Raw genomic sequence first — 10,114 nt, forward strand, 5'->3', positions numbered from 1 at the left:
ATCTACGTGACCACAGTCCCTTTCCATACAAATGTACCACTGCTAGGGGAGATTCTCCTCAGCTGCTGAGAAAGCCCAGCAGTGTTGGGGGACAGAGTCATATCAGTCATATGGCAAGGAGATTCACACCACTTACCTTACAGCACATGTGGCTAGGAATAAATGAAAGGAAAATTAAATTTCTAGTATTTTAATTTTAAAAGGAATCAATCCCTTTGGTCTTCACATTGGTAAATACAAAGAATGAGACCTTCCCCTACCTAGGAGGGCCAGCCATATTCAATATAAAGACTGTTTTGAGCAGGGCAAAAGTAGAGTAGCAGGCCCTCAATCCTGCTGCTCATCACTAGGGAGGTCTCTGTGAGATAATTGTCTGGGCATTTCAGTGCTTACACCCTCTGGAATGCACTCTGGAGTATGGACCTTCCATAAAAGCCCACTCAAAGATCAGCTACTGCTCTCAACTCCTCCCATTTCCACACAGGGAAGTCTGGAAACACAGGAAAGGAAAGTTCACACAAAATTAAGGCAGAAGGCAAAATGCAACAGCTGCTGTGAGGCTCTGCAATTTGGCGAGTAACTAACTACAGACATACCATTTAAATATATATCTCAAGTTTATCTGGGTGTGTATTCAATTACCATCTGTTAAAAGTAGGGCAGTTGTCCTCTGTTAATTGGGCAGTTTATCTCTTCCACAACCAATCCTCCTTCTGGGGAGATATCTTTGGTTAATGGGTCATTGAGTGTCACTGCAGGACTGATAAAAATTACATCATCCCATTATGAGATACTCCGCCCAGAAAGAAGAACCAAGCATTCCTACCTAGGTATAATCTGAGATTTAGAGCAACAGAAACAGCCTTTTCTACTGAATTCCCAGAGGAACTGCCTTTCCCCACTAAATTCCACGAAGAGCAGCTTTCTTCTCCACTGAATTCCTGGAGGAAGACCAGGCCCATCTACGCCACCACTCAACCTTCAAAAGAAAACTCCACCCTTCTACAGGATCACTGCTTCAACAGAACCACAGCTGTCACTGCAGGAGGACTGCAGCCACCATTTAGCCGGACTGCTACCAACACCCTGACCCACAGGGTGTCAGGTTGTATTCTGACTTTGTCAGTGGTTTTGTTTGTACTATTGCGTTTGTGTTCCTAGTAAAGAACTGTTATTCCTATTCCCATATCTCTACCTAAGAACCTCTTAATTTCAAAAATGATAAGAAGGAGGGGGTTTATATTTTCCATTTCAAGGAAGGCTCCTGCCTTCCTTAGCAAACACCTGTCTTCTCAGACCAAAACAATATGTAATTGTATCTAAGAAATATCTGTGGTGAAACTGATTGCCTTCTGTAGATAGATTTCTAAAAGCTAATGTTTGTTAAGGAATGAATGTTTTCTTAAAGTTTTGTTTAATTTTAAATAGTCTTATATTGATGCGATTATCCATCATTGAAAGGAGACATGTAACAATCCATTTATGCAATTGCTTTTACAGGTCATTAGCAATACCATGAAAATATATATTATATAAGTAATTTTCATGTATTTTGACTGAAGGCTACTTTTGTGTTTTCTTTTCACTCCTATTTGATCAGACAGCCAGATTAAATTGAATGCCTTACTTGTTCAATATTATTTATAAAAGATCTCACTAACTTGATGTCCTAGGTTACAATATAAAGATGTATTCTATTCCCTTCCTCAAGAGCTGCTGAAACCAGGAGGGGCATTGTTTTTCCTTATCTCCTGTTAACGGGCCCAACAATGCCTTGTGCATGACTCAGAGATAACTCCCTCCAGGAGCCATTTCTGTTTAATCAGAAATGGGGGAATCAAGAACCCACCGCATGACTCAGAACCATACCAGCCCATTGTGAGATGCTCCGCCCAGGGGGGAGGAGCTAAGCATCCTCACCTGGATATAATTTGGGTTTTGGGACAGAACAGGCAGCCCTTACCCACTGGTTTCTGGAGAACAAGAGCTACTAGATCTTTTCTACGGGATCACAACTTCAACAAGACTGTTTCATCTGGACTGCTGCCACCACCCCAACTAGCAGGGTGTCAGGTTCTATTCCGACTCTGTCAGTGGTTTTTTCTTTTGTATTATTGCATGTATTTGTATTTTTTCCCCTTTTCCTAATAAATTGTATTTCTGACTTGGAGTCTCTCACTGGTTTTGCTTTCAAACCAGAACACTTGACCATTCAGATTTAGTAAGGCCATTTTACTCTCTCTATTATCCATTCTGTGCCCACTTCTAAACCCACAAATTGTAGCTGCAGGCACACTGGACCAGATCAAGCTTGAGAATTACACATACCAACCCTAATTCTTAGAACAGAACAAAGGCCTTTAGAAAAGATAATAGAGTTTCAATTTACCACCGCACCTTTGCCCACTGGAATTGGGGCAGGACACAATTTGATGGGATGTCCAGGAACAGTCAGAACCATACATGGAGCTGTAAAACTAAGTTATTTATTGTGGTAAGATTACTGTGGGAGACAAAGTGTATCTAAGTATAATAAAGAAGTAGGAGTGTATCACCCCCACCTTCTTTTTACCAGTAAGAACAGCAGCTGGCTGAAAGTCTGACATCCTGTTATGACATGGAACTTTACCCACTGTAAAACTTTACCCACTGTTTGTGTTTCTTGCACAAACAATAGTGGAATGGCCAGGAATGGAATAATACATTACTGATCAGTGAAGTTAGAAGTACTGTCTTCATTTAAACAATTGTACAAGCTCTACACTGCTGTTCCTGCTAACCAGATCTCCTTGCTACAAATAACTGACTTAAAACAAGCCGTTGTGAACTTCTAGATTGGTATTCAGTGTAGATTAGTATTCAGTGTGTGCCAAACATTCAGGCTGTACATTTCAAGTGGCAGAATAAGGAATTAATCACTGGATCTTGATAAAAATGTGAAATTCAAAAGAACACTTCTAAAAAGTTTGAAGTAAGGGGAATCTTTTTTGTTATCAAAATAAAAAGTATTAAATATCTCTGTATTTTCATTGAAAATACCAGACAAAATGTAATGGGCTCTCATTCTGGAGACTCTGCAAGAAAAGCACTTGTCACAATGTTTCTATCCTGCTTACAGACCTGCCCCAAAGCCCACTTCAAAATGCTCTACAGTTGTGTTTCTAAAGATGAAACAGTGCCAGGGACCATTCTTTGACAGGGATATTTCACAATTTTTCAGTTCAAAGTAAATTGAAAGCTGTGTTGTTGCCTATCAGAATGGGATTTTTGTATCATAAAACTGAGAAAACAACACTCATTTTCAGTGCTGTGGAACATGATGGACAGGCATACAGAACCACTGACTGGTTAGGAAGTCTGCAGGGATTCTCCTGGATGGACCCAAACCTCAGCCTTGTCCATATTGCTCTTTAGAAATACCTCTTGGCAAATGTTACTTTATTACCTTACCCAGAGATTTTCTCAAGGAAATACTGCCTGGCAGGGACATAGATCACACCAATAAGTATGTTAATAATTAGCCTCCCATACTTTATTTTCTGGCTCTGATTTATTTGTAGAAATAGCTTTGTAAACCTTTAAGCACTTAAGAAAAATGCATGTCTCTCTTTATTCTTGTTGCTGATATTTCTGTATAGATAAGTGTATTTCCATTTTACATATGCACACAACTTAAAAGTTAGACAGGAAAAGTACAGATATTTTATCTGTCAAATCCTAGAGTAGAAATAAAATAATATGTTCTCTGATAATAAAAACTAGAATAAGAGATAAATTTCAGAACAGATTGAGGAGTAGCCAACTCTTGCAGATAGATCCTTTCATTTGCCCATCTGGTACCTGGCAAAAGTAAAAAGATTCTGAGAGCTGCTGAAAACTAAAGCAAGAGTCAATGTAATGCTGCTATAAAGTATAATTCTTATATAACTGTATTTCTATGAGAATTGACAGAAGATTTTAGTTGGCTCAAGTTTCTTTTCTTTGGGAAAAAATGCTTAATAAAAATGTTGGCATTTTTACTAGAAAACATTCTTATCTGGCATCCACAATAAGAGATGAGATATTGTTCAGTAAGAATTAGAATGCAGAACTAACTCTTCTTTGCAGTCATTCACTATTTAATTCTTTTAATCCTTTTGAATGGATACTGCATTTGAGCTCCTTTAGAATTGGTTTTCTTTGCTTTTGAATCAGGAAGACTTCTCTTTCGTCTCTCTATACGTAAAAAGACAAAGCTATTTTTATGAAGTCTGTTGTTAGTTTCTAGCTAGGGAAGAACTGGGAGGAGAGACACCAGATTTTACTGTTTATGACAGCAGTGAAACAACAGAAGTTAACTTCTGTACAGAATTCAGAATCAATTCCTGGTAAAAAGTGAGCACAAGTAGCTATAATAACTATATAACCTTTGAAGACTTCAGTGCTGCTGATTTAATACAATCAGTAAGACATGCTGTGTCATAGTAAGTGAACTTAGAGAAGTGAATTCTAGGGTGTGCTTCAGTGAGAAAATGGGGGGAAATTGCTTTCATTATTAAATTTTTTTCTTTTACAGGAATAATTTACTTAGTGTATGTGCCAGTGCAGCTGTTTATTTTCCAAACTGCAAAGGTTACATCAGCCAGTCTAATTATTTCACTGCAGACCTTTGTTGTATTTGTTCTACGCCTCTATTTCTGGTAACAATAGTACTAGCAGGGCGATGGCTTCTTATTTTGAGGTGATAGCTCGACCTAGTGATGAGAAAGAGCTCCTACACTCATAGATTTCAGAATAGTTTCTCAATCTTTTATAAACCAAAGACCATCTAACTTTCTTTAAAAAAAATTAATTCAATGTTATCATTCATGCAACTGTTATCATTCTTCCTCTATTGTTCTTAACTGTACTTAGGAGAAAATAATTGTGCCTTTTTAGCACATTTTACTGAACACTATTTTTGTCTTCCAGAAACAAATCACAACATTAAATACACTTTAAAAGACCAAAGCAGCACAATGGAGGGTGAAAAATAACTTTTTATTAAAATTATGGCCATTTATTCCAGCTGAAAAAATATATATCAGTGTGTTTTAAAACTCAATTATATATCTTCAAGTATGAATTTAGCTGTTACAGTTTTGTAACAGCTAACCACCTCTCTTACAGCTGAATATTAACTGTATTCTAGGTGAAAAAAATCTTGTTTGTATTAAACAAAACATCTATTGAATGGGGCAAAATTTCACAATGGGTGAATTACAATGAAAAAGTGAACTGAAGATTGTAATTTGCAGTTAATCCTGCTGTATTGACTACAAGAGTTAGTTTAAATGCTAATTCAGCTGACACCTAATCTTTACTACTATATGAAAAAGAGCCAGAATTTGAATTAGTTCTACCATTACAGTTCTAAGAACTCTAGAGAATTATGCTGGTTTATGTTTATAAGTTTATGTTTGAGAGTCGTGTTTATGTTGCAGAGTCAATATCAGACAGCTATTTTTTCTTTCTTATTCTGTAAGTGGTTAAAAAAGCACATATATATATATACATATATATAGATAGATAGATATATATAGCTTTAGTTTAGTGGTTTGTTCCTGCCTCCCTCTCCCCAGGAAGAGAATAAATTACACTGGATTCCTTCTCATTAGGCAAGACCACTATTGAGTTAAAGTCAGCAATGTTTCATTCCTCTGTGGTCCTGGCCTGGACAATAGAGCCATTGGTGTGCCATATGCCATGCCTGCCATGTGCACTGTATGGCCAACAGCTCTTTCAACAACCCTTTCTTGTCTGTGCTAAGAAACACGGGGGATGATGGAAGGGCCGGGATGTTAGAAAAAGGATGCAGCAGTGGTGAAAAATGCTTAGTCTTTTGTGCAGGCAATAACAAATCACCTTACTTTGTGTTCTCCCTTGCTGCTGCACTAGCCGTGCCTTCCTAGTGTTTTACTGAAGTCCTGAATTCCCGGGCTCTAGAGAAGATTTTCTTTCAACACTCAGCAGTGCTGTGACCTCTAAGTCTGAGGTCAGAGCAAGTCTTATTTGTTTTGAAGCTTAACATAATTAAGCAGGAAGAAAAGAAAAAGGATTAAATAAGAGAGACTATAGCAATAGGAACTCCCATTGGGAGAGACAACTACTTTTTATACTATGAGAAAAAAGATTTTGTCTGGGAGAGAGACAAGTAGACTGTATGTCCTTTAAATGTCTTTGAAAATAAAGGAACAGACAAGAAAACATGGAAAAATGCATTCAAAATTATAGGAACAAAGAGTTCTGTTAGGTCGATAAGTTACTTAAAAGCTGCAAGCTTGCTGGCATGTGATATAGTCTCTCTGGGTAAAAGCCAGACTAATACAAATGGGAACCTACCTTACTTCAAGCTATGGATCTTCAAATGGGTTTTGAATTTGACAGTTTCTCTTCACATTTTTTTCTCTACTCAGGAATTAAAGTACGGTTCTGCCTGAGATTTCGAGTGCAAGCATTCAGACTTCAAGAGCACATACTGTTACTATCTCTTGGGGAAGAAAAACCAACATAGGCAAAGGCCTTTGCTCTCTGTGTGCATATTCTTGACATACAAACATGCATTGCAGATGTCAGACGTGTTAGCAGAACACCTGCCACTACAACTATTGCCAGGTGAATGTAGGCAACAAGCCTCTACATTTAACAGATAGCCAGGTATGAGATTGTTTATGTCAACCCATGTGAGTGGGGAGAAGGAACTGATTTCCACCTTTCCCTGAGCCCTGCCCACCACTGATCTCTCTCAGTGGTGCCACTGTGGTATACAGATCTTTCTATGCAGCTCCATTAGGGGGAACAACCTTCTGCTTTCAAGCTAAGCCCCTGTCCCAGAAAACATTCAGTCACTGAATGCTGAAAAAAGGATCATTTGAGGCATCTGGAAACCTGGAATTGCCTATTCCCACACGTCCATTATTACACAAGCTGGGAGAAGGAAAAGACATGTCTTGCTATTACAATTTGGGATGTGTTCAAGGTCAGATCAAGAGCAGCTAGTCCAAGTACTTGGTCCAAGCTAAAAATGGATACTGGTTGGAAAGGGAGTCCTAGAAGTGTAGACAAGATACATCTCCTTCCTACAGCCAAAATCTTCAATTTTTCAAAACCAGAAATTGTTTCAGCATTTTCATCATTATCCTTCAAATTGTTGGTGATGAAGAATTTTAAACAGTCTGTGACTAAGTAGGTGGCCTGACAGGGTGCAGAATGCCTTTTCTTTAGAAATTTCTGTGCAAAGGGCTGGTGTAAGGCTGTGCTGAGACACACAAATAGAATTTCTGGTGTTTTACAGTCCTGCCCATCTTAATGACCGGGTCCATGAATCCACTTGTGGCAACTTTCACCATCAGCAAAGGATGTTGAATTCCTGCCTGAGAAACTCCAGAGAATGTGCATTGGATGCTGGCAGAAAATGGAAAGTCCTTCTCTAATATTGGAGTCTTGCCATTGTTTTCTCCTTCAGATCTTGTTTTCTTGCACAGCTCCAGTGAGAGCAAAGGGTGGTACTAGAGGGCTGGGAGAGCCACTATCACAAAACCAGCTGAAATGTGTTCTCATGCAAAAAGCTCTCTCCTGAGGGCTATCTACAGGAGACTATGCCCTGTAAAAACCCCTGCGACACAGGTTGTTAATTTGTTAGTCATTGCTGTGAAAGCAAAACGACCTTCACCATTTGCCTTTGTTAATCTCCAGTTCTCCCCTTCCCCTCAGTTCTCTCTCCTGCCCAAACACATTTCATTAATCTCACAGAACTCAGATATTTCCGGTCTTCCAAGCATGCTGGCGGCACCACATTCAACAGGTGCGCCAAAGCTACTAATCTTTAATGGGACAAAATAAGGAACACAGACTTCATTTATGAGCAATGCTCAACTGAGAGCTGAGCTGACAGCGACCAGCTCAGTGTGAGACATGAAGCCGCACCAGTTCATTCTACATTGTATTCACTTACCTGTTAGCTTTGGTTAACTGTTAACCTTTTATTTGACCTTTTATTTACTCAAATTTCTCGCCTTCAGAGAAACCTCTTAGCCTTTCATCTCAGCTGATTAGAAACAAAACTAAGACCAGCGCTTCCTAATTCATTATTCAGGACCTTTCTTACAAGGTTTTTCAGCCATTAGTAAATGGCTTTATTCTGTAGCCAAGCGGTAATTCTCTGGTACATATCACAAAAGCAGAAAGTCTCCTAGCTACTAATGGCACCCAATATTTACATGCACACCTGTTCTCTCAACCCAGCTAGATGCAATGTAAATTTCTTTCAATAAAAATGTAAGGAAAAATCAACTTTAGAGAAGTAGAGTGGAGATGACAATGCTTTGGAGAAAGTATTACACATGATGTCTGCAGGAATGAGAAAACAGAGGGAAGATGTGCCTTGAGAAGAACACAGGTGAGAGATTGAGGCATAATTACATCTAGTGCTGTCTGCAGATATGCTGAAGGAAAAGACTGGATATTGAAGAATGAGACTTAATATAAACAGACTATAATGGGCTACTTCACAAAACAAGAAGTAGAAAAGGCCAGGGACACATCAATTTTTTCTTGTGCTTTTGTAACTACCAAACACTAACCGATATTAAAAACCAGATCGTGTGTAGCATTTCTGCCAATAGCCCCATATATAACACCATCAACTTCATTAAAATTGGGCATTAAACATGCAAGACACAGTTAAATGCAGCAGTTATCCCCAGTTTTTAGAAGTGATAGTAAAGGGTAGGATAAATTACCCAGTGCACCCTAAGGATGCAGGCTCTAATGAGGGCTTGGGAGGTTCTGCTCTCCCTGGCTGTACCTATCCAGCCTTACCAACCTTTCTGTAAGTCACTTCTCAGTCTCCCTGCTTCAGTTTCTCCATTAAAAGATTTTTATTGTACCAAACATTTTGTGATTATCATAAAGTACTTTATGATATCTAGCTATGAACCAGGAATTCATCAGTTAGAAGCCATCAATGAAAGTGCCCAGACAACAATTTGAGCCTAAGCAGACCCATCAAAAAAGTCTCTTCTGCATGGAGAAAAGAAGTAAAGGCGTAAAGAAAGGCGGCTTACAAAAGCTTCTGACAAACAAACAACCTGCCAAAACAACCTAAGCTAGTACAAGGTTTGTCTACTGTTTCTTGTAGCTTTCCAAAGTGCAGAATGACATTTAGGTCTCTGGAAAAAACTTCAAGAGATAAGGTGTTCCTCACCACAACCATTTCTCTTCTGTGACCAGTGACTCCATGTGCCATTGCACACACTTATAACCTGCCCGTCTAGGCAGTGCACAGCTCTGGGAACTGCACACATGGCATTTGCAGGCTGCCTGTGTTCGGGGGAAGCTGTTCGGGATGTTTCTGTGAACAGAAACATCCTACATCTACTCCTGATCAGCACTGGAGTCTATTTCTCATGCACAGGATGCTTCAGCACATTTTTCTTTCTGAAGCCTAAAAATATCATTTTAATGGCTTCTTAAACGTCCTTTTAAAATTCTACACACAAACCAGACTTATTGCTGACAAACTGCATGACCTGAAGAACTTTATGCACAGTACTGCAGTTTTACAGTAACTCCACTAAAGCTGGCTATGAAAGCACACTGCATGCAAATTACTAATTGCTCCCTTGAAGTACTGGTGGAGAATTAGGGCTTATATTTAACACTTCACATCCTAATATTCAGAGTTGAATTTCATTTACTTTAGCACTGTCAAAGACAAATAGGCAAAAACTGTCCAATAACGAAGTTCAGGTAAGCACCAAAATCCTGTTTTACTCATCGTGCCTATGATTCAGAACTTAGTTTTGCACAGAAAAATCGTACATCCTCGGCAGATGCTTCCAAAGGTATGAGTTTAGCATGGACTCGCCTCTCCCAGACCAAATAAAGCAGCTTTAGGGTCACGCCTTAGCTCTTTTCCCTGCACACCACGCAAGGCAGGGCTCGGAGCACACCTGCAGGGACAGCATTTCTAAGAGCTACACATCGCCCGCCCGAGCCCACGATACCCGGAGCGCCCAGCGGTGCCTGCCGGGGCTCGCTTTCCCCACAGCGGCCCGGGGCAGGTGCCGGTGCTCGGCCTGCGAGCTCCTGCCCC

The sequence above is a fragment of the Geospiza fortis genome, unplaced genomic scaffold (assembly GCF_000277835.1).
Source record: "Geospiza fortis unplaced genomic scaffold, GeoFor_1.0 scaffold138, whole genome shotgun sequence".
In the NCBI taxonomy this organism is placed as follows: Eukaryota; Metazoa; Chordata; class Aves; order Passeriformes; family Thraupidae; genus Geospiza; species Geospiza fortis.